This window comes from Coffea eugenioides, chromosome 8 (genome assembly GCF_003713205.1).
Source record: "Coffea eugenioides isolate CCC68of chromosome 8, Ceug_1.0, whole genome shotgun sequence".
In the NCBI taxonomy this organism is placed as follows: Eukaryota; Viridiplantae; Streptophyta; class Magnoliopsida; order Gentianales; family Rubiaceae; genus Coffea; species Coffea eugenioides.
In genome coordinates this window covers 7,860,170-7,887,524 of record NC_040042.1, presented here as the reverse complement: position 1 = coordinate 7,887,524, position 27,355 = coordinate 7,860,170, and the positions used below count along the sequence as shown (strand labels likewise).

Here is a 27,355-nt window from a genome sequence, read left to right as displayed (position 1 = left end):
ATTTAAATCCACAAAATATCATCACAAGGCATTAGAATGCAAGTTCAAATATTTCCTCCCCCACACTTAAACTTCACATTGTCCTCAATGTGAGAAAAGAAAAATAAAGAGTAAGGAAAATACTACTCATATAAACTTGCACTTATCCAAATCCATGGCCAAGTGATGAATTCTCAACCTTAAAAATCTGAAATCATTAAAACCACAACAGAGATAAAGATCACGTAGATTAGTTCACACAAAAGAAATAAGAAAAACCACTAAAAAGTAAACATCACAAGTACTACGGAAAATAAAAGAAAAGCTAGTGACAGGTTCAAGTGGTGATGAGCACTCCCTCAAATAATCACTTGGTCAGGTGAAGAGGGCGGAGTCGGATGAGCTTCAATACCAAGCTTGGCTTCAATGCGATGAAGACGCTCGGTGTTCCGTTTGTTCTCTTGTCGACTTTTCTTCACCTCAGCCTTGACGCAAAACAACTTATCCATTATCTTCTTGAGAAACAACTGAGTGTCTTGAGGTGAAGATGGATGACGTGAGGAAGATGACTCAGTTGAGACCGGTGGGGTAGTTGTCTCAACCTCTTGAACTTCTTCAATTCATTCAATTTCAACTTCCTACTCGTGCTGAATGTCTCCTTGAGCACCTCCTTGAGTCGAAGGACCACCTACGTCTTTATTCTTCAAAATAAACTTGTAAAAATCCAATGTAAAGATGTCCTTCTTCTTGAGACTTGTAGGGATAGCATTAGAGAAATTAATTCCAGCCCTTTGAAACTCCAAAGTCAAGAAACGAGCATATGGGAAAGCATGTTTGACGTCGTTACTGCGAACCACAGCCCACATGTGGTTGATGATAATGTTTCCCAATGGAATGCCTTGGATGTTGCCTAAGCCATGCTTCATTTTATCCAAGAAATAGATGTCACTTGTGCGCGCTTCATTGGTTCCACTTGCCCTAAGAATAATGTTGAAGGCAAACATGTAAATTAGAAGACGTTGTGATTCTAGAAATGATGAAGTCAATACGGAATATTCCCCAGTCTTCCGAGTAGTCTTGTACTCAACTCCCAGGCGTACAAGTGCCTCTAGCATGTTCCAAGAGTCCAAATCGCGGGGTTTGAAAGCTTTCTTCAAATCAACCTTATATCCCACATCCAAAACTTGAAGATAGTTCTCCAAATCAGCTCTATGGATTTGAACTCTTTTTCCTCGCACTTTACTAGTAATCACTTCTGTGTCGAAGTGAAAAGCCTTCTTGTTCTCCACATTTGCGTAGAATTCCCGGACAAGCTTCTCATAATAGATGTTTGGGATGTTAAAGAAGTTTTTCCATCCCAATTTGGCAAATGAGGCCTTGAGATAGTAAACTTTCTCAACATCCGAAGTTACATCTTTCTCAACCAACACCTTTGCTCCCCTCATTGCATTGTACTATGCTTCATTTTCGGCGGATGTGAATCGCGACCTATTATAAGGAACTTGCTCCTCTTACTCTCTTGTTGAATTTCTTGTGGTTGAGGCTCTTCTTCGGATGAGAGTTCGTCTTCAAGTACAAGACGTCTACTTGTTTTTTTTCATAAGTGGTGGTCTAGGCATCGAAGTTTCTCCTCTCCTATTGGGAGGGGGAGATTTTACCCCAATTTTCTTAGTACGAGCCATTGTACCTAAATTCAATTATTAAATATTAACTTTATTTAATAGGTACATTGCTAGATAAAGATAACGAACACTTATTTACCTTTATCTTTAAAGAGACAAATTTAACAACTTACTTACATCATAATTAGCAATTAACACCATAAGTAAGCAATCACAATTGATTATCAATCAACACGTGTTCCTTTTATATTTTATTTGAAACATTTAAGCATACAAAGTCCATTACAGGAAGCAATTAAACAAATGCACAACTTACTCCCAAAGGACCTAAATAAGCATAATTAAGTGTTAATAACACCTTAACCATGAATTTTAAACTTAAAAGGTCATTAATTCTCCTTTTCACCAAAATTTCTAGAATAAACATGCCAAAAATCAAAGAAAAAATCAATTAAGCCTAACTTTAGCATGTAAATATCCTAGAGCAATCCATTAATCTCATACAATTTTCTACAATCCATATAGCTCAAGAATTTAGCCAATAATTATCAAATCAAAATAATCCTCAATATTAGCTAAAAATTGCTAAATTTCACCAAATAATCACAAACCCATGAGTTAAACATCACCAATAATCATCAATAAGCTCAATAAGTATAATAAAAAGCATCAAACTTCACAAAATGAAAAAAATTCGAAATTGCCCAAAAATTAGAAAAAAGTGAAAATTGACAAAATTCAAATGACAACATTTAGTGAAGATTTGTTACTTCAAACTTGTTTGTTGATGATTATGAATGCAAATAGTGAAAAAACCCCCAAAAATCTTACTCCAATTAAGCCTCAACTGGAGAGTTCAAAAATTTGAGACCCTTGTTCTTGCCAAGTTCAAAACTAAATTTAGACTTGTTTTTGAAGAAGTTTAAGTTGTGAAATTATCTCTCCAGGGAAATGGGAGTGTTTTGGTGTATTTATTTGGAAGATTTGAGAGTAAAAAGATGGATTTTATTAGTGATGTATGTTTTAGGTATGAGTGTGTGTGAAGGTTGAAGAAGAAAGGAAGAAGAAAATGGGGAATCCATGCGCGGATTCCCCTCTTGTGCATGAAACTGGCCAGAATCCGGCCAAGGATTTTTTTTTTAGGCATATCCGACCGGATTACCGGCCGGATTCGAGGCAGTGAGCCAATTTTTTTCGGTTTCGCCTCTCCTGTCAATCCAGCCATGAATCCGGCCGAAACTTGGTCAGATTTACTGCAGAATTTTTTGATTTCTGCAGTTTTTCCTTCCGTTTACTATTTCACACTCACCTAATTTTCAAATGTTTTCATGTTCTTCAAGAAAAACTTAATTTAAACCATAAAAATGTGCTTTTCTCAACTGAATGCAATTAGAATCATGAAATCATGCATCAGTATAACATTAGCATAAAACACTTAAATGCATAAATTGGATCAAATAAACAAGAAAACTCCCTTTTTGCTTCCTTATAAGCGCTTTTGCACTTGAAACAATTTGCATGAACCCTTGCCATTGCCACCTATAAAACACACAAAAACACTAGTTAAACAATTTAAACTTACTAAAAACAAGAAATTACTGGGTTGCCTTCCAACAAGTGGTTCTTTATAGTCATTAGTTTGACTATTTCACATCATTTTTCAAGGAGGTTTAGTTAACGAATAATCCACCATTTTTGAACGTGGTGAATCATTAAAAAGTGACTTAATGACAAAAGTCACGTGATCTAATGATATGAGGGATGGAAGTGACTTACCTATTCCAAGTGTTTCATAGATATTATCTTGAATATGCACCACTTGAGAACTTACCAAAGAAAATGTTATGAGAGTAACTTGGGCAGCATTACCCTTAGAACTTATACCTTCAATGCACTCCTCCAGAGGGGTGAAAAATGAGTCATTAAAACTCACCTCTTGAAATTTGAAATTAGTTCCAAAGATATTATCATGTGAAATGAATATTTGCTTATTGAAACACAATTGAGATTTATCATTTTTATTAAAATGCAATCCATTTTCACGTACAACATTCCCACCATTCATGCTAGGATCATTTTGCAAATTATTAGAATTGCTCATGTATTCTACCAAAGTGAAAAATTAACCCATCTATTCTTTCCTCAATCCTATCAAAACGGTCGAAAGTCACATTAGCTAATTTTTCTATAGGTAACTTTCAAGATGGTTTAGAATCATATTGGACATATTCAAGTTGGTAATTGTAAAAATATGAAGAATTACTAGAAGTACATTCATTATCCCAACCATAAGCAGAAGAATTGCTCCAATTAGCACTATATTGATCAAAACAAGGATTGTAATGTTCTAATTCATCATAGTAATCCACATTTTGTGCTTGCATACATGTATTAGTAGCATGATAACGTCCACACAAGTCACAAATCACATGATAAGAGTTAAAAACATTAGCATTTCTCCTTTGCTCAATTTCATACATAATTGTGTCCATTTGAACTTATAACATAATAGCATCAAATTTTGCCTTTAAGCACTTCAAACGATCTTCAAAAGACATACCTTCAATAATTTCTTTGTTACCTCTATTGAAGGAGTTTTGCACTTGGTAACCATATATTGCCAATCTTCTATTTCTCAAGCATTGTCCTCCAAATTGACCTACCCTCCTCATTACCTAAAATTGCTTTTAAATAACTTAAAAACAAAATTAGTAAGAAGAATAGGTGATAAAAAAATACACACATAAACCACTAAAATAATAGAAAATAACATTCACACTATAACTAATAAAATGTCTAAACTAATAAAGTTTTTCTTCACACCGATATTGCCAAATCTTTCCCAGTAACGGCGCCAAAAACTTGATGGATTTTTGTTATACATACAAGTTAAAAAATTCGAAATATACCCATTTCACTGCAAGTATACAGGTCAACTAGTAATTTAGGGTATATATCGGGTCAATTCCACGAGAAAGATTGAACAATTACTGGCACTATTAAAACTTTTCTATTATTTAGGCTATCAATGAATTATAACAAGTAAAACCTACTGAACTTATACAAGAAAATAACAAATAAAAACTCCTTAGGTTATGGTATCCCTAACTACTCATGCAAGTGCTATTTTTGGATTATTGAGTGCTACTATCTTAGCTAACTATGGTGTAATTTCCTTATGCATATGAATCCTACTTTCGTAGTGAATCAATTACACTCATAACTAATCCATACCTATTCTCATGGTTATGAAATTAGTTACAAGTTCATTTTTTCAATGAAATTACTTGAAATGAATCACTAAAACCATATAGGTGCACTAAAATCACCAATTATGAACTTTTGTAAAAAGTGGGCCCTTTGCTCCGATACTGTATAGTTTTGTGAAAGTTATAAAATCTTCTAATATTTTGAAAAAAAGGGGATAAAGGAAGGGGTGAGTGTGGTGAAAATAATTAGAATGACAAAATCTAACAAGTCGATTTATTTACTCTTATATTTATACAGAAATTGATTTTATGATTTAAGCCTTGATTTTGCTAATAATTATGAATTCTATTTACTAGGCTCTCACTTAACATGTATACATGTATTTCCTATTTAATAACATTTTTTGTACAATGTTAAAAAATAATATTATGATTTAATGGTAAAATATTGTGAGTATAAAACAATTTTGGTAAAACATAACCGTAATAAGAATTGTTTATCAAACTTGAATCCATAATTTCCAAAAAGCTCAAAATAAATTAAAAAATCAATAGATCAAAGAGTTCGTATATAGTTAGTTTTTGCAACAACAATTAGTCAAAAAATTGAAAATATAAAATATTCTATTATCAGGTATACAATCAAATTTCACCAAAAAAATATATCTAATAGATATTAAATTTAAATTAATATATTCATGTGTAAAGTACGTGAACTATTACTAGTTAGTCTAAAAGTGTGATTCAACATATATAGTTACAACCCACAAAAGCATACGCTATTTGAAAATTTAGCCTTTGTTAAAAATGGTCATAGAGTATGGTCACGTCTAATTCATGACAAACATTAAAAGAAAAGAAAAAGAAAAAACTCACCTTTTATGTTTCCATCCCCAAATATTTGCACTTTTTTCTTAGGAGGAAGTAGGGACCAAATTGAGACAAATTACCAACAAAATAACCAGCAAAGCCACAACCACAAACATAAGTATAAGGGATTTTAACTTCTTCAGTTGTCCTCCTAACAATCATTTTCTCATCAAATGTTACATTTCCAAGTTCAAGGGCATCATCCATATGCTTATGATGCAATCCGTACTCGGATGACAAGAAAAGCTTGCAAAATTTGGAGTATGCTAGGCTAGTTCATACACGTTAAACAAGACATGCACATTAAACATATGCTTGTATTTTTATTAGTAAATATGTGCATATGCATCACCTAATTGCCCAATTAAGAAACTAAGTTAAGGGCTTTTTCTTGTGGTTTTAAATGCTTCCAAAATTTTGTTTTTTAAGAGCACGTGAAGAACTACTTCTTAATTTAGGTTTTTCAAGTTTAAAAGTAATTAAACTAGAAACCAAATTCAAAAGCGAATAGAAACACCTTAAAACAGCTTGTGGCATAATAAATACAGTTTGTTGCTTTCAATATACTGAGAGCAAGCTCTAAGAAATTAATGTGTATGTGGAATTCATAGTCATTTTTCTAAAATGAATATGTGGGTATTATTGTGAAAGTAATAACTAATTAAAGAGTAGATAATTATTTTTTTAATTTTTAGTAGGAGAAGGGCGAGATTTAGGAAGCAAGTAGAAGGAAGGAAGATTTAAATCCAAAACATTTAAATTCAAAGGATTTCAACCTTAATCATTAAACCAATACCTTATTGACAGAGAATAGACAACTTATTATAATTGATTGCTAATTACATAAATCGATTGTGTGATAATGTTGATATTTGTAAACTCTCATATGCTTTACTTAGTTTATTTCACGATATTCATATTAACAATAGCATAAAAGTTTGCAACTCTCAGGGCTTCTTGCTCCTTAAATGACAATAATAACATCTAAATTTTGTCAATTTCCCAGGCAACCTCTGGTCATTAGAGGACATAGGTTGCAAGGGTTGTAAACGAATCGAGTCGCTCGAGTCGAGTTCGAGCTGGTCGAGTCGAATATTAAGCTCATTAAAGGTCGAGTATGTATATATATATATATATATATAATTTTAATAGTAAAATTATATATATATTATTATTTATTAAGAAAAATATATTTTATTTATTTTTTAAAAAATAAAATAATTATTTTTATTTTATTTTTATTTTTTTGAGCTCGAGCCAAATCTAGCTTGAGTTCCAAATTCAAAATCGTCAGCTCGTTGAGTTCGAATTCGAGTTCTACTTCGATAAAATTAAGTAAAGATTCGACTCGATTAGATCAAAACTCGACTTGTGTTAGCTTGTTTGCAGCCCTGCATGTTCCTGAGCTAAGTTGGCCATGACTATCCTCTTGCCTAAGTACCCTGTGCCCTGCACCACAAGAATCCTACTCTTACCATTGGTTCTCCACTTCTGGCAAGTTTTGGCTTTGATGAGTTTATACAAATTTAGAGCCTTGATACAGTCTCATGTGCTTGTTAACTGATGTAATACAAGTTACATTAGTTACCATATCCAGAAGACGTGTTAACAAATTACACCAATCTAACAGATGCTCAATGCATAGTCGTTGATGCACCTAAATTCTACCTAACATGTCATGCATATGCATATACTAATAATTATTATCTTTTTTTATATTTATACACTTTTCTAATTAATTTTATCTTTCAAAAAATTTGACACCTAAATTATGTTTTAACAAGTATTTATTAGGCACCCGTCTGACCCAAAGTAATGATCTTCTGCATGGTTCTAAATACATCAAAGATTATAACAGACTCCTCTTGTTGAAGCACAAAATTTTATTGAATTCTACTTCATATCCCAAGAGACAAATTCTGGAATAACATATCTAAACATAACGTTTCAAGTATGAATCCATGCTGGTGTATGCAACTTTTGGTTAAAGCTCTGAAGCTTCTTGACCATCTTTTCCAGCTTCAAACTTCGTCAAACAGCCCTCAATGAACAGGTGATAGACGTGGCGAACTACACAGGTGATAGACGTGGCGAACTACAACTTGGGCAGCATAATCCGTACCTCTATAACACAAATCCCAGACTTGAAAATTAATCAAAGAAACCCTGAAATGTAACCAAGAAAGAAGTCAAAAGAAAAACTTAGAGGAGGAGCACATTTTCATTTTTCACAGAAGCTAGGAAGTCTTGTGGAGAAATGCCACATTTTTTCTAGTTCTCTTCCTATAAGCTTTTCCCACTTTCCAATCAATTGCTTTTGAGTGAGAGTATTATCGGGTGCTCGGAGATAAAGATTAGTGTTCTTGGATCATCTACCGCCTTTATTGTGTAAGTAGCTATGTCATCTTCAGCCATGTAAGCCACTGCAACGCCGGTTTTTCACAAAATTCAACAACCAAACTTATAAGGATTTCATGTGGATTATAATTTCAAAGAATTCCATGATTAATCATAGAGACACAGAAATTTCACAACAGTGTAAAATGTGGTAGGCACCTTTGATGTTGCCATTCCCATACACGTTGACTTTTTCTCTTGGAGGAACTAGTGTACCCATAAGAGATAAGTTTTTTTTTTCTTTTCCAACAAACGATATCATGTTATAGATATTAACACTTGACCTTACAAGGATTAGTTACAAAAAGGGGATACTACCCTCATCTCTGTCCTAGCTAATTCAGTCAGCCATATTGGGAAATCATTTTCCCATTCAATATCATGTACAAGCTTCACAGCATATTGTGCTAATTGATGACTGATTTGATTTTCAGTTCTAGGTATAATGACAGGTGCCGAACCTGTGCAATAATAAATACCTACTCGAGAAAAATACAGATTTTGTATATAACGGTGAGTAGGGTCGAATCCACAGGGATTGGGGATAATCCGTTTCTTTTAGAGTCCAAAGTGTGGGGGTTTTGGATTGAATGCTAACTAAATAAATTAACTGCAGAAAATAATTGATTAAGAGAAATAATTAAGAGAAAACTCTAGCCAAGGGTATACTTCAGAAATGGTTCATGCACTGATCATTGATACAGAAATAATTTCAACATTTAGTAATAGATTAGTTATAGTTGTCATGCACGCGATAAACAACCAACCCTTCCTTAATTTCTCGATAGCTAAGGTACGACCGTTAGCTATTTCTTTAACCCAAAAACAACCCTAGGTACGACCGTAGGATTTAATTTCTAGATTGCATTAACAATTAGAAAGGCCCAATCCTAACCAACAAACACGCTACGAGGGTTTGTTTAAGTTAGATCATATGTTCCCCTGACATAAACCCAATTACGCCAGTTGCTACTGAGGTAGAGATAACGAACAATTACGGATTCAATTACCCCTATTTAGCAAAAATAGCCTATATGAATAATTAATTATTGCGCACTAATCAATCATACACAAGGCCATAGCAATTAAAATCAAGGAACATATAAATACCAATAAATGAAGAAAATAATTAAAACAGATTCGATCTCACAGTAATTGTCGAACCAAATCGTCAGTTGTCCCCTTGACTAGAAAAACTTAGCCACGCCTCATGAGAAAATCTTCCCGTTGGGGAATATTGTCGAATACCTGGCGTGTGTCAGAGGCCAGTCAAAAGAAAGAAAACTAGAACTAAACTAAAAAACTAAAACTAAAGCCGTCCTTTTCTTCTGTACGTTGTCCCCTTTTAAAGAACCAAAAGAAAGATCTAGGTGGCCCCCACACATGTGGACAAAACCTCCAAATTACTTCTTGTTCCAAGTCTCTCTACGTTGCTTTTTTTGAAGAGCCCAAATGACTAAATGCCTTTCACTAACTTGTGGTCCCCCACCAATTCAAGGGCCCAAGAACTGAAACCCTTAGAAGTCTCCATATTTTTCATAAAGTCCCTCCTTTTTGGTAGTTTTCTGCTTCATTCCTGAAATTAAGTCCAGATACCAAATATGAGTAAATATCAGCAATTAACACAATATTTATCAGGGATAAAAGGGAAAATTAATAATAAAATTACTAACAAATTATACCCTATCAATTCCCCCCACACCTGAATCATGCTTGCCCTCAAGCATGGGGACAACAATTGAACACCAAAAACTCGACAATAGCTATTGCTCTAACTACCGTATTGCCAAGATACCCAGGAAAAAACAAATATCAAGCATCACAGGTCAAGATCCAAGAAAAACCACCTCGGTTAGCCTCCTAACCACCAACTCCTCCAATTTAAAGCAAACTAATCTAAGAAAAAGGAATGGTTGCTCACATTTATCAGTAAATGGTCCAGCTATTAACCAAAATCTCGACATTAATATCACAAACCGGCAAGCTGACTTATTCACATACTAACACAATCTTTACTTTATTATTTTTTTTTTGTATTTTTTTTTGTATTTTTGTTTTTTTCTTTTGAGTAACAAAAGACTTAGTCTATAGCCCTTAGAACCTTTTGACGCGAACTCCAATATTTGACAGATGGAGGAGCCCGGTTACTCAGCTCCAGTTGCTACGGGACCACGCGCTCATAGCAACTACTACCTTTTGACGCGAAGATCAACACTTTAGGTAAAGATCCCCGGTTACTCAGTAGTAACTACTAGCGGAGTACAGTCAACTCTTATTTACAACCATGTAGCACGATATCTAAAAGCAACACAAGAATAACAGCAGCCAGCCGCAAATTTCTAGACATGGAGAACTAAAATTAATAAATGGACCAATTCACATGAAAAATGCCAACAATCATTCCCCATGCTTAGAAAAGTTAACCAACAATAGGAAAAGTTAAGCAATTTATTGATATTCACCAAAGAGATATTCCTGAACTCAACCACATCAACTTGATACCTTTTTATTAATAAACTTGGCAATAGCAGAATTAGAGACAACAATCCGGTATCAAAACTTGGTATGCATATGAAGACTGACCACTAGAAAAAAGAAAAGAAAATAAACGAAAAAGAGATGAATATCAAACTTAAAACAAAGGAAAAACACCTAAAAATCGAAAACTGGAAATACTAGCACCCAAACTGATCCCCCCCACACCTAAATCACACATTGCCCTCAATGCGATAAATAAACAGTAATAGTAAGCAAAAGAGCAACGGTACTTCCCTGAAATCACGGAGACCATGGCGGGGCCACAGCAGTGGGTGAGGCGGAGAATGGTTGAGTTGGGTTGGAGTAGGCTAAGGTCAAGAGGTTCTGGACCTAGAAGAGAACCTTGATCTCACTATCGCCGCTAACAAGTAACCCAATCAACAGAAACAAAATTGCCAACATATAGAGGAACAAGTAAATGCAGATCAGTAGAAACCAACATCGTCTAATGAAGTCAACAATCAACCCAATAAGCACAGGTATCTTCCAATTCAAAAGGGTAGTGCATAATAAATGGCCCACCAAATTAGCAATTTAAAGCCCTGAGCAATTTAAGCCCAACAAGTCAATCAGTACCAGAAAATCATTCCAAACAATGTACCAGTTAAACTCCACGGGCAAAGGACGTCCAACCAATTTCACTCAAGCAAACTAGGAGCAATGCGACTGATTAAACAAAGCAACAAACTTCAGCAATTGGACACATATCCACCCAAAATCCCAACAAATGTCCCCAAGAATTCAGCAAGTCCAGTAATAGCAGGTTAGAATTTAGGCAATAACAACTTAATCACAAGCTCTGAGCTTTCAATCAAGCAGCCAACCAAAGAGAATGAATAAATATTAAGCAAACTACCACAACCAGTACCACTGGTATACGCACAGAGAAGAATTAAATTCAACGGCAGCAACTCAACCACAAGAACCGAAACTGAAAAATAAGGAAGTATCTGCAAATAGAAGCAACAACGATATGCAAAAGTCTCAACCAGTACCACTGGTGAGTCACATGGAAAAATTAATCAAACGGACAACAATCTAGCAGCAATTAAACTCAATTCAAACCAAAATTGGCCCAGAAAATGCCCAAATTATCACCTTCCTTTAACCATCAAGAAACCAACCACAAGTTGCAGGGAGTCAAACTAATTGGGGAAGAAATTACAATACCTCCACCTGTCAGAAATCGACAGGTGGGATGACGCGGCTGGACAGTTGATGGCCGTGAAGAGGAGGAGGAGCTGCGTGGGTGGGGTGGTAGAGCGCAGGCGGCTCCAGTGCTGGCAGCGGAGGTTCGCGAGCTGGTGGAGCTGTTGGCGGTGAAAGCTGAACTCACGGCGAGAGGAGAGTTAGCTGGCGGTGCAGAGCTGGTGGTGAACAGCAGCGGAGAGAGAGGTGAGAGAGCGCAGGGGGCTGGTGGAGGTCTCCTGCTTGTGCTCACGATGCAGCGCGGCGTAGCGCCTGGGCTGGAGCTGCGGGTGAAGTGGGAGGTTGATCGCTAGTGGAGATGGCCGACAGCAGTGGCGGCGGAGGACAGCGGTGGTGCTGGGCTTGCGGCAATGGCGAAGCTGCGGCGCTCGGCTGTTGGAGGTGGAGGTCCACGAATTGGGTGGAATGGCCGGCGGCCGAAAGAAGAAAAGAAGGAAAAAGGAAATAGGGGCAGTGGGGAAGAAGGAGGAAAGAAAAGAAAGAAAGAAAGAAAGAAATTTTTTTTTTTAAGTGAAAAATTATTTCCTTTGTTTTTTTGGGTCGTCAAACACCGCGTGGGCACGCCAAGATTAGAGAGCATCCACTGACTTCGAGAGTTACCTTACGCACTTTAACGCGTGCCCTCCTCGCGTGGGCACGCCAAGATTACCTATCCTGATTAGAGTTAGAAAACATCAAGAGTGACTAGTACCCACGTGAGAAACGACATAATTAAATAATTAAGCACTAAAACAATAAAATTAACAATTGGGTTGCCTCCCAAAAAGCGCCTTTCTTTAATGTCTTTGGCTAGACATTGTTATATCTTGTTCATGGAGGATAAAATCTTGTGGCTTGTTTCAATGCTTCATCTTCAATATGATCCTGGTAACCCTCATAGATGGAGTAATTTTTGAGCACACGAGCTACGGTCTTCCATGGACTAGTTGATGGCGCCAAGTAATCAAGCATTGATCGCAATTCTTCATCCACTCCTCCATCAAGAGCCTTCGACGGTTCAAGATATTTTTCCATTGCCACTCTTAACTTATTCCTGTCATGAAATTTCAAATTTTCTGGTATAATAAAATCAATTTCAGTAACAGGAATTGAAGAATAGGAGTCAGGAAAATATTGATTAAGGAGTGGAGAAGATGTCACCGCATTTAGAGATTGTTCACTGGATTCATTCACTTGAATGGGTTGCGGTTGGGGTTCCATTTCTTCCTTTTCGGCTTCTTTTTCAACTGCATCTGTAGATTTCTCATTTTGACACTCTTGCATCTCCTCATCACTAGTCAAGCAAATTGCACTCTCATTTTCTTCTAGATCAACAATGGTTTCCGAGGGCAATTCTTCCCTTTGAGAAGTCAATCGATTTATTCTGGATGTCAATAGACATAGTTGATCTGCCAGATAATTCATTGCATCCTTCATCATCTCATTCCTCATTTGTGTCTCCTGTTGGAGTTGGTATGTATTAGTAAATAATTCAATCAATTCCTGAAGAGACATACCTGACATGGACGATGGTTGTTGAGACTCTTGCTGTTGAAAATCCATTGGCCCGGTCGCATAATCAAAATTGAAATTATCCCACCATTCTTGATCATATCCGTTTAAATAAGGGTCATACTGCGTTTGATATTGGGATGAAAAATCTCCAAAAGTATCAATTGGAGCACTTAGATTATCTTGAAATGCGGGGCATGTGTCAGTTGAATAACCTGAGTCAAAATAAGTTCCACAATTTGCAACAGCCCATTGATCATTAGGAAAAACATGAGTTTCATAACCCCATTCAGGAACGAAGTCCAGTCTATCATCAAAATATGGAATGTTAGCAGCCATAAAAAAAATAAGAGAAAAATAAATTAAAAAAATGAAAACAAGATAAACTCAAAAAGAAACAAATGAATCTGGCACCAGTCCCCGGCAACGGCGCCAAAAATTGACAGGGTGTCGAACCTGTGCAATAATAAATACCTACTCGAGAAAAATACAGATTTTGTATATAGCGGTGAGTAGGGTTGAATCCACAGGGACTGGGGATAATCCGTTTCTTTTAGAGTCCAAAGTGTGGGGGGTTTTGGATTGAATGCTAACTAAATAAATTAACAGCAGAAAATAATTGATTAAGAGAAATAATTAAGAGAAAACTCTAGCCAAGGGTATACTTCAGAAATGGTTCATGCACTGATCATTGATACAGAAATAATTTCAACATTTAGTAATAGATTAGTTATAGTTGTCATGCACGCGATAAACAACCAACCCTTCCTTAATTTCTCGATAGCTAAGGTACGACCGTTAGCTATTTCTTTAACCCAAAAACAACCCTAGGTACGACCGTAGGATTTAATTTCTAGATTGCATTAACAATTAGAAAGGCCCAATCCTAACCAACAAACACGCTACGAGGGTTTGTTTAAGTTAGATCATATGTTCCCCTGACATAAACCCAATTACGCCAGTTGCTACTGAGGTAGAGATAACGAACAATTACGGATTCAATTACCCCTATTTAGCAAAAATAGCCTATATGAATAATTAATTATTGCGCACTAATCAATCATACACAAGGCCATAGCAATTAAAATCAAGGAACATATAAATACTAAAAAATGAAGAAAATAATTAAAACAGATTCGATCTCACAGTAATTGTCGAACCAAATCGTCAGTTGTCCCCTTGACTAGAAAAACTTAGCCACGCCTCATGAGAAAATCTTCCCGTTGGGGAATATTGTCGAATACCTGGCGTGTGTCAGAGGCCAGTCAAAAGAAAGAAAACTAGAACTAAACTAAAAAACTAAAACTAAAGCCGTCCTTTTCTTCTGTACGTTGTCCCCTTTTAAAGAACCAAAAGAAAGATCTAGGTGGCCCCCACACATGTGGACAAAACCTCCAAATTAATTCTTGTTCCAAGTCTCTCTACGTTGCTTTCTTTGAAGAGCCCAAATGACTAAATGCCTTTCACTAACTTGTGGTCCCCCACCAATTTAATGGCCCAAGAACTGAAACCCTTAGAAGTCTCCATATTTTTCATAAAGTCCCTCTTTATTGGTAGTTTTCTGCTTCATTCCTGAAATTAAGTCCAGATACCAAATATGAGTAAATATCAGCAATTAACACAATATTTATCAGGGATAAAAGGGAAAATTAATAATAAAATTACTAACAAATTATACCCTATCATATAAACACAAAGGAACATTTTTCAAAAGCTAGACTAAGTTCCTGCACATCTTCTAAGATAGTTGCAGTCGTGTAGTCGTACTCCTTGCGTTTAGTAATCTGCTCAACCACTGATTTGCAGTCTGTATGGACTATAATTTTTGTCCAACCTGCTTGGGTAGCCATCAGCAGAGCATTTCTCACAGCCCGAGCTTCCACTTCACTTGCCGATCCCTTTCCCTGTGTGACAATTCCTTTTGCTTTCAAAAGCTGTCCTTTCCAATTCCTTGCTATAATCCCTTGCCAAAAAGTAACCAGCGAAACAGCTACCACAGATATAGGTAAAAGGGATTTTAGCTTCTTCAATTGTCTTTCTTGCAATCATCTTCTCATCAAATGTTATCCTTCCTGGTTCAAGGGCGTCTCCCATTCTAGCACGATCCATGCCGAACTCTGATGGCTAGAAATGCTACAAAATTAAGATAACAAAGTAAAGCATTACTCTTCTGATGGACATATTACTGCAGGAGTAAAACTATTAAAATTGATAGATCACGTTTTGCATTCAAAATCTGGCCATGCAAAGAATTCTAAATTACTATTTTCACCTCTGATCAACAGGATAACTATTGGAGCTTTACTTTTTAACATATTTTTGATTTATTTTCTTAAGAATTTCAAATTCCTATAGAATAATTCTTGAGTACCAAATCTCAATATACTATACAAAAATTTGTCCTTAATTAAGGATGACAAGTATAAATGGGGCGGAGGGAACTTTTCTTTTTAGAGGAATAGTTGTCATCAACATACTGTGATTTGGAGTGACATATAAAAGTTTTAATTTATTTCCTATTATGTTGAGAGTTTAGAAAATTCTTCAACAAAATATGGGATGGATGTGTCTAAAATTTTTAGGGATAAGGAAAGAAAATAAACAAGTAGTGTAGTTGGATTACAATATAGTTAACAACTAGTATTTAACTTACAAGATTTCAGTGTCTTGATTTGATTGTACCTTGGTATTACCAGCTTCTTTGATAGCCTCAACAAGCTTAAGCTGCAACAAAATGTTATGACTTCGGTAAAACGATCCAGACATGGCGCAGACAAACACATCCACAAGGCTTTGATGGTCGGAAAATGAAGCCTCCACGAGGTGGGCTCCTTGCTCCTTAAAGGACAATAACACCAGCACTTTATCAATGTCTAGGCCAATTTCTTGGCGTTGGAGGACATAGGTTGTATGCCGCTGAGCTAAGCTGGCCTTGACAGTCCACTTACCCATGCACCCTGTGCCCCCAACTACAAGAATCTTACTCTTTGCCATTTCCTCTAGTTTTTTCTTCTTTTTTAACCCCCTTGGCTTTGAGGAGTTTAAGAACGCAAGACTTTATATAGAGATTTGATACCCTATATGGGATGGTTTTGAGGAGTTTAAGAACGAAAGACTTTATATAGATATGTGAGACCCAAAGGGACGGTTTCTGAAAATATACCAATAACATCATTTCTTTCCCTAAAATGAAATTAGAATCCGAAACTTGAAAAGTCTCAAACTTTTGCTTTTGGTCTCCAACTTTTAATTCAATTAAAAATTTGTTAAATCAAATTGTTGCTAGATACAAAAGGGCTTTCTTGGTACAAAATTATAGTCTTTCTCTCTTGAACTTGTTGTTTTATTGTATCTTTTTCTGCTTTGGGCTGATACGGTGCACAAAAATCCAAATAGGAGCGGTATGTTAAAATTTTGAAAGTTAAGAGAAGATGAGCGAAATTATTAGGAATCTTAGTAGAGGTATTTAAAATTATCCCATTATTTATTGTTTGACCAACGGGCAAGGGTGGGAGCATCCATACGATGAAATAATCAGCCATGAGATGCTTGTTGGCATTTTCGTTACTTGAGGAGATGGCACATCCACATGATCATTTAATAAAGGGTAAATTACTCATAATTGCCCAATACTTTTGTATAATATAATATAACCCTCTTAAGTTTTTAAAATATTGACATAACCTCCTATAATTTTATATAAAATGGAAAATGGAAAATAGATGGAAAGCATCTTCGCTACAGCCATTGACTGAAACACGCTTCACAGGCTTGAAAATAGTTTACAGGTAAACTGTTTATGACCGGTTTTATTCAATTCAATTGAATGTAAGTTCATTTATTCATAATGTAAATATTTTAACATGATATAAATGTAGAATAAAATTTTAGGAATGTCACACATAACACTGAAAGGATATACATGATGTAATCTAACTATTGTAATTTTTTTATTAATTATGACTTTAAAGTTTAAATGATGATCACTGTAGCAATCGGCCCTATCCTGCTTTTGTTGTAGTGGCATTGCATTCCTAATAAGTAGTACATACTTCCTCCTCCTTTTTCTACCCTCCTTTTTCCAGCAGGCTTTTTCTCTTGTATGTTGTAATTTACAACAACTATTTGCTATTTGTGGACATTTCCTACATATTCATACTCATATAGAAGGTTTAAAGAAAAAAACCTTAATTTGGCCTGTTTGACTTCTTATTGAACTCCTCCTTTCAAGATACAACTTTTCAAGTAACATTGATTATTAGGTTTAATATCATACGGCATCGGTCTACCCTAAACAACCAGTGTTATTGAATATCACAATAATTATTTGATAACTTAATGGCAATAAAATCTATTAATAGGATCTAAAATCAAAGTGTCCACAAAACAGATAAAGATGATGAAAAAGATTTGGGAAATAACAAGAATGCTAAAGTTAATGCTGATGAACCGAAGAAAGATAAATCTTCTTTGTAGAGTAGTGATAAAATTTGTAATTCATCTTCTTCAAAGCATGATCAATTTTAAGTATGAGAAAGGGATTAATGTTTCTCTAGTGTGGCTGCTTTTCATGAGTTTGTTGAAGGAAAATTTCGAGATAAATATTCTAAAACCCAGATATATGAGAAGTTCTAGAGGTTGAGGACAAAAATACTTCAATAATATTTTTATCAACAAATTTTTATCCTCCTCAACCTTACCTTCTCATATATTTGAGTTTTAGAATATTTATCTCAAAACTTCCCTTCAACAAACTCATGAAAAGCAGTCATACTAGACAAGCATCTATCCCTTTATTATACTTAAATTTATCATGCATGGAAGAAGAATTAATTACATCTTTTATCACTCCACAAAGAAACTTTACCTTTCCTTGGTTCATTAGCACTAACTTTTGCCTTTCTCTTACTTCTTAAATCCTTTTCATCATCTTCTTCTATTTTCATGGACATTTTGAAATAAATTTCGAGTCTTTGAAGTAGGTCTGGTAAGCGTGACAAACTTGATTCTAAAATAGATATGAAAGTAGAATGTGATGAACCTTTTGATTGTTCCTTCTTTCCTCCTCCATCCTCCTCCCTTTCTTCAAATTGAGGTAGAGGAATGTTTTCCTTTTGAAAATGGATCATTTTCTTAACCTGATTAAATTGTGGTTCAGCATGAGAGTTTATGTTTCTTTCTTGTCTTCTTAAACTTCAAATTCTTGTTCTAACCCTTCTTGCCAGGTTGTTCCTTTTGTTCCAATGATGATTCTTCTTCTCATCGTTGCACCTTTTCTGATGATTCTTCCTCTTTTAGTGGTGGTAAAGGAGAAGTTAGAATCATTAGAAAAGGGTTAGAACAAGCATTCTTTTGAGAGGTTAATTTTGTAAGGTTAGAACAAGTATTCTTTCTCTTTTAGATGAAGTATAGACGATGAAGGGTTAGAACAAAATTTGGTCTATACTTTGAAGGGTTAGATGTAGTATAGATGAAGTATGGATGATGAAGGGTTAGAACAAGTATTCTTCCTATTTTACTCGTCTATGCCATGGCCTGAGAAAGACAGTGGCAGATGAAGCATAGACGAGCAAGTTATAGTCTAGTCTCTAGTAATGTTGGAATTCCAACTTCAATATTCCTCATGGTGTTTGTGATCATTACCTCATTCACCCTTGAACTGTAGCAAATGAATTCAATGTTTTCAATTCCTAGAGCACTTAATAACAAATTGTTGAATCAGGAAATCCTTCAAGATAGAGAAATCATAGCACAGTTCATCCTCTCATTCTTCGGTGGTGTCATAATCAAAGCAATGCTTGTTAGTTCTTCAGGCCTAAACCGTAACACTCTTCCTTAATGATCATTAGTGATGGAACAAGATTCTTTCTCACATTTATACCACTAGAAATTTATACTATATTGTTCAAGATACATTCGCAAACATGTAACAGCCTAAACATGGGGGGATGGGCTGGATAGTACAAGGAGAGGGAGTATAAGTGAGAAATCCCAGGCTTGAGACAACGAAAAAAAAAAGGCCTAAACACAAGAATGTCACTATTATTGCCTGCCATAAAATAAACCAATTAGATAAAATCACTATTCTTTTATTTTCTTGGTACTGTGTGTCCGAGAAAAGTAACATAGGGCACACCAGAGAACAATCTACTGCAAGGTATCTAGGCATTGTTTATACTGGAATTCTAAATTAGTAAATCCTTTACTAATTGCAAATACCTTGATTAATTATCAGCAAGTTCTATCAGTCAAAATCATATTAATGATAAAATTGGCCAACTTAAATTTGACGAAAATTTGGACATACCTTCAAGTTTATAAAAAATCCTTGAACTCGGGAAGCAAATTCAGAAATGTAATTGCCTGCGTATGATTCCCTGTAATGTAGAAGTCATTCTTAGCATATTAGGATGCAGCAACACTACAAAGAGATGATTAGACGCATAACCACCCATAATTCTTTACATATTTTGCAATGATAGCACTAGTATTACAATACAAAATATGTCTCTGACTGGCTACTTCCAGAGTTCAATTAATAAAATGTTTTGCTGCTAATACATTTAGAACCTTTTAGTACCACTGCAAAATAACCCACTACAATCAACAATGATAAAAACATTTTTGAAATCAAATTTCAAAAAATAAAAACACAAAAGCCTAAAGTTTTAATTTAGGAAATGACATCAATCTTTCTCTTAGAAGTTCTGGGTCAAAGAAACTTTGACCAATGTGCATCCTTTAGTCGTGAAGCTAAAAAGCCACGACCTAGGATGCCCATGAGATATGTTTATCACATTAATTTTGGAGAATGATGGACCAAACTAATGATATATTTCAAAATGATATGACAGACTTATTTCAAAAACTGAAAATATTGACGTTTGGTTTCCTTTACCACTTTGAACGGGAAATGCTGATGGCTGTTGAAGCCCTTCTTCGAACACACTCTGGATCACCATTAATACAAGTTTGCATACTTCTGCACTTTAAAAACCAGGGATAAACATACTTATATTTGGTCCAAGTAGGGCTTAGTTAAGAACAAATTCAACCCAAGGGCTAAAGTTGGCCAGCATTTGAAGTCTTAAACAAAGCCTGCGCTTAGATAATGCAACGAAATATATTTATAAGTATCATCAAATACTTGTTGGTCATTAATGAGTTTCAGGAGCGGATTTCTAAAAGAACCATTCAACAACTTTGGAGTTTCATGTTAAAATCTACTGCTGTAACTTAAACCTTTTGTTAAGTGATGGATTGGGAGACTGACAATACATTAAAGCTAACCATTACAAAAAAAAAAACAAAGAAAAAGAATATGCAAAAGTGGAGTGAACAGTGATAGAGACCAGCCAGGAAGAAGAAGATGCGAAGAAAACACAGGACCGATAGAATCGTTGAACCGCCATCACCAGCAAGTGTCGTACACCAGCTCCAAGGGTCACTAGCGAAGGAAAAACGGCAAAGATTAAAGTCTGAATGGTGTAACGATAAAACTTGGTCCACTGGAATAGATGACACTAGGTTGCAATTTACTTAATACTCAGGAAAAAAAAAAGGACCTTATATTTCTTCAGAAAATTTAAGTTCAAGCTTTGATTCAAATTTTGGAGTAATTTTCGTGCATATGTAATGAAAAGTTTTAATTGCACATCTCATGATAAGTTTGGTCATTCTACCATAGAACATTAGTCAATGACTACTGACCACTGCAACAGCTTTTGATTGAGAAAATGCACTATTCCTAAAGTTTAGTACTAACCCGCAACTTTGCCCGAAGAAAGCCTTTCGCCATCGGCAAGTTTGACACTTTTCAAAACATGATCGCTATTGGCTGGTTTCTATCAACGTGAATCTGATTAATTCATTGATCATTCATTCTAAAGAACTAAAATGATGTAAACCTTTTGTACTACACTATCACAAACAGAACAGATGGTGGTCATCAATAAAACACAAACAGAAACTTACAGATGCAACTGACACAAATTTTGTCTAAGCAGCATCATCAAACAGTTCTTCATCATGAAGTTTCAGAAGGCAACTTCAATGAAGACCATTTTAACAGCTCTGGATTTGCGTGATAATGTATACTGCCATAACTTAAAGAACATTTCTGGGTGATGGATTTAACCAGACCACAAAGTAGCAGGGAAAAAAGAAAAGATACAAAAGTAGAGAGAAGACCAAGGGAGACTAACCAAGAAGATGAACTGAAGAGAACGACGGACTGATAGAATTCTTAAACGTTGTCGATTTGTTCAGTTACGACTTACGAGGGTGTTATAACCGAAGGGTCACCAACGAAGGAATGTGTAGTTGCTGGCTGTTGTTGTCAATTTACTTTTATGCCCCTGAATATTCCACAAAAGAACCCATCTTTTAGAAAGGGTTATTATCACTTTACCCCCTTAAACCATATCACTACGATCAGTTTACCCCCCAACGTTATCTTTTAGTCACTTCACCCCTATAAATAATTCAATTCAACATGTTAAAAAATTTTGGACAAAAATACCCTTTTATTCTATGGCATTACTATACTGTTATGGTTACTTTATTCCTTTAAATTATAGTGATATAATCGATTTAATTCCTAACATTATTTTCTTGGCATTTTACTTCATCATTATTCTAACTACTATAGTAAAATTTTTTTAAATATATTTACCCTTATATATAATTAAAAATAAAAAATTTAAAATGATTATTCTTTTTTTTTTTTCACTTCAAGAGATTAAAAATATAAAAATAAAAGAATTTTCTCAAATTTCTTTTTCACACTTATTAATACTATGAAAAGAAAAAGAGATAGAAAATTAGATTTTGCAAAGAAAAAAAGTCAAACATTATTGTATTAATTTAAGGTTGTTGGGATTAGAATTGAAATCTGGTGGTAAACAGTAAAGTGAAATAATTTTAAAATAATAAAAGTATTTAATTTTTTTATTTGTATTTTCTAAAAAAAGAATTGAGCTCTCTCTTTCTATCTCTCTCCCCCCCTCTCCCTCCCCCTTCTGATCTTTCTATTTTTTTAATATTAATAAGATTGTCAAGAAGAAAGAAATTAATACTTTGACTTTTTTTCTTGATACTAAAGAGGAGAAGAGCCACTATAAATTTTTTATTGTTTTTATTATACAAAGAGGAGGGTACTTTCTTCTAAAGTTTTTTAACTTGCTAAATTGGTTTAATGGTGGGATAAATTGCCTAAAAAATTAACTCTATGGGGGGTAAATTGATAATGAAACTATAGTTTATGGAGGTAAAATGATATTAACTTTAAGGGCTAAACTTGTCTTTTTACTTTAATTAACAAACTCCATTAAGTTTGACCGTTAATCTTAGAGGTAAAGTGACTAAAAGATAACGTTAAGAGAGAAATTGATAGTGGCACTGAACATTAAGAGGGTAAAGTGATAATAACCCCTTTAGAAACTAATTAAACTTTTCAAGATGTCAGTGTACACACGATATACAAAACATTATTTTAATTTGAATTTGACTATTAAACTTTGCATATATAGCCTGTATCTAAATCTGCTATGAATATTAAACTTTGCACATATAACGTGTATCTAAACCTGCTAATGTATATGCTGTTAGTTATTAAAAATTTATCCTAAAAATTAATCAATTGGATTATTTGATAAAATTTTCAAGGATCAAAATATGTCTATTAGGATAAAAAGGAAAATTTAGTCCAAGCTCAAGCCAATAAATAAGGGTGGCAACGAGCTCGTGGAGATAGAAATGGGGCAGGGCGGGGGAAAAAATTTCCCCCACATTAAAACCGGGTAAGGGCAACATACACCCATCCCATCCCCCGCTCCGTCCCTCGCATTCAACAAAATTATATATATATATATTTAAATTTATAGATGTATTATATCTATATACACAACATAATAAGTTAGTTATAATCCAATTCTTTATATTTAATAATATAATTAATAACATAATTGTGTATTTCTAATGACTAATAAGTAATAATCATTATTTAATAAGGTAAGTAAACTAATAGTACTGTATTATCTATTCAGACTAAACGTAAGTAGAGAAATAGAATATAGAACCCTAATTGGTCCTGTTACATCTCAATCGGATGTTTTAATATCATTTTTATGGTATTGACAGGTTGCTAATCTTCTTTAGTTATTAGTATTTGCAACTCATTGAATGGTTTAAGGTTGAGTACTTGAGCATGTATTGATTGAATATTTTGATATTGAATGAATGATAAAATTGTCTCGTGAATAAACAGATTGTTAAATATGGTAAGTTGACTTCTTTCCTCGTGAGGGACTGCGGGGAGAACAAGGCGGCGGATGGGACGGAAGATGGGGGATTTATTTGACAACGTGGCAGGCCGCCCCATTGCCACACCCTTATCAATAAACTACAACCAGAAACCTCACATGTACAAATATAACAAAGTTTAATTGAAGACTTGGTCATTGAATCACAGTGTTATCCAAATTTCAGCAATCAGCTGCACAAGTTATTAGTAAAGATGGACAAAAATAAAAAAGTAAAGAATTTGATTACTGAATAGAAGTGTAATTATCTTTTACATTGTAGAAGTTACTTCCGTCGTAGCGAAAGACTTCTTTGATGAAAGAAGATCTGATCTTATGAATGTCAATATATCTCGTGGGTTGCCTTAATGTTAAAGATGGCACAAAAGCATATGCAATTTACTAATGTTTTGTTGTGCAACTCTCAAAATTTTTTGGTAAACTGCATTTTTTATCAAATAATGTAAACAACTACTATTATCGAGTGGTGATTTGATCAAAATTGTAATAGAAGCACTAATTTCTGTCCTTGGAAAAGTTACAGGATTGACCATGGAAAAAGACATACAAATAAATTCAAGGAAACTTTAACGTTTTTCTTTTTCCAATTGTTTCACTTGGCTAAAATGTTGATTGCCCACTTCTTTCACTCATTCAAGTGCTGACCACTGACCAAAACCTCATTCTCAAAAACAAGAACAGGCTTCAAGTTTACTTTATATTGTCGACACAATCTGCCAGAAAATTGTCTCTTCTATGATTCTGGGGTTAAAACAGGTGACATCAGGCAAGTTCACCAGATAACTTTTTTTAAAAAATGTTCACCCGAAAAACCTTGTTTGTATTGCTATTTCTCTCCAAAAAAATTTTTACGCTTTCCGTGAACACATTTCGTAATACTTTTTTATCTCATATGTATTAAATCGTTACAATATATTTTTCTATAAAAACTCCAGAAAATGGCAATCCAAAATAATAAGTTAGATAAATATAGCATGTTTAAGCATCATGGAAGCCTCTAGTCTTTCATTTTGACAAATTTCACCAATTTCTGCCTCTTATTATGTGCACTTTAGAGAGAGAGAGAGAGAGAGAGAACAAAATTCCTGTTTCTTGGAACCATAGCTTGGAGCAAAACATTTCCATTTATCATTTGTGCATAAGGCAATAGGAGGGAAAGAAGAAAGTGTTCCTATACTACCAGACTGATAGCATAAAAATAGTTAATAGACGTAATGTTCAACCTAACCATGTTTACCAAAGAAACTGATGCTTTTTTTTTTTTTTTTGTCAAAAGAGACTGATGTATTTCATTCAGCAATTTGTTTTGGTTTTATTTTAAACAGATTGCTCATTTGCTTGCAATAATTTTCCAGTCAATTTACATAACACTATCGAACTAGAGCCAAAAAAAAAAAAGAAAATTAAAGTAACCACTTTCACAATTGAGTCCTACGTTTCCACAGTATTGAGTCCAATTCTTACAAACTCAAAAGACTTTCTTCAAAAAAAACATTAACAAAGACATCGTTTAAGAGAGGTCGGAAATATTTACCGGGATTTGATGCCAAAACACACAAGAGAACCTCCAATATACACGCGCACACACAAAACAAGAATGATGAATATAAGCATATGCCAACGTTAAAATGAAAAGAAAATCAAATTGTAGTTTTTTGGAACAAATTTGTAGAATATTTCCTTGATATCTCGCTTACATCATATAATTGCAATATATTTTTTATAAAAACTCCAAAAGTTTGCAATCTAAACAGACTCTCTAAGTAGACCAAAAAATGAAAAGAGCATTGATGAGAAGGAATGAAAGTAGAATAACTATGAGTTCACAAAAACAACTGAAAATCACTAATATGTATAAGTGATAAATACAAATATAACAATCCATAAAATTAAGGACTTGAGCCGTCATTTACTTTGTGCCTATCATATAAATTCCTATGTCGGTTAGAGTAAAAATTTTCAACTAATAACATAAAGCGTTGCCACTAGATTTTTGCCAAAATTGTTGCCACCTTGGAGTAGGGTTGCAAACGAATCGAACCACTCGCGAACCCATCACGAACTACTTGAATCGAGTTCAAACTGACCAACTCGAACTCAAACTTGAGTTCAAAAATACTAAACTCAGTAGCTCACGAACCAGTTCGAACTCAATTTTTTATTTTTTTATTTTTTATTATTTATTTTAATAGTAAAATTACATATATATCCCTCATATTTTATAATTTATTAAAAAAATTATTTTATTCATTTTTAAAAATAAAATAATTATATTTTACTTTTTTAAACTCAAGTTTGAGCTCAAGCTCGATCTTGACATCTTGAACTTGTCGATCTCGATCTCAAATTCGAGTTTTATAAAATTATATTAAGACTCGAATCGATTAAACTGAAACCCGACTTGGTTCGATTTATTTGCACCCCTACCTTGGAGGACCCGAACGTCAATGTGTAATTTGAAATTGTTGCAAGGTTAAGTGTTCCAAAACTAAGCGCTGCGGAATTTGTAACGGTGAGTTGCTGAACCATTGGTGGAAGGAAATAGCCCCACTAGTTTGATGTGTAAATTTACTTTAATGACCTGGGGAGAGTCAGAAGAAATCAAGAAAACGCTCTTGCACTCCATGTTAGACGTGTTTTTTATAACATAGGTTTGATTAAGAATTCCATATATACTATATATCCTTTTTAAATTTTTTGTACTGTCGAAGAACCAGAAAAGTTCCTCATGGAAAGTGAAGAGTAGTTTTCTCATCTTGACAGAGAAATATTAGAATTCAATCCAGCAATAATATGTTTTAGAAGGGAAAAACCTTATATGACCTAAACGACAGAAGCAAACTAAAAAATAATTATAATTCACCTCGTTGGTTATAAGAATTCTCATGTTTATACCTATCGTTTAGAAATACCCTGATTTTGAGTGCTTTTTGAAGGTAGACTCGTTTAAAAGATTCATCATTTTTCCACTTACGATCAAGCACCTGGTTGTGTTTGTAGTGTTGGAAAACTGAACCATGGATGCTTAGGTTACAAATGCTTGTCTCAATAGTTGTGAGTTGTGAGTTGTGAGTTGTGACTTTGACGGTTTGAACAATGCAATAATTAACTTGCCTTCAACAGCCAGCAGCTCATAATCAAAAAATTTATTGCCCTTCATAACTTAATTATCTTAATTATGCATTAACTAGACCAGAACATGTCAAATTTCCTCAGCAGATAAGGCTGGGGGCTACAGACTTTGAATCTCAGGCCTGAATTTCTCTCCTCCAACGTAGTAGACAGTTAGCCTTTCAAAGGTCTGAATTTAAATCCAAATCCTTCAAGAATGGCTGATCAAAGTTGCAGCAGATCAACTTCTGCAGCAAGCCTCCCACTAATTTTTTGTCCCAAAGCTACAACCCACTATTCATGAAGCCACCAGACTTTTGTGACTTTCCTACTTTTGACTGATGCAAGGAAGAAAACCGAAAGGGCCTAGAAGTAAATAGAATTTGTTCTTGGCAAGGAGGAATTTTTCTGATATGCAACTGGATATAGCACAATAATGATCTATATAGTTACACAGGAGCATCAGTAACCTTAAACAGTCTTAAAGCATATTGCAGTGCTATTACTCTTTTGGTTTGGGATTCAACTTTTTATATAGCTCTACAGTTTCAAATAAATTTTGTGTATTCCACTCTTTAAAATCGAAATTGAGGGAAAACAAAAAGAA

General features: G+C 34.5%; 1 pseudogene; it reads right to left on the bottom strand.

Annotated features, from left to right (window-relative positions):
* Nucleotides 1-7,613: 7,613 nt before the first annotated feature.
* On the bottom strand, nt 7,614-16,309 carry LOC113781663 (annotated as a pseudogene).
* Nucleotides 16,310-27,355: the final 11,046 nt, after the last annotated feature.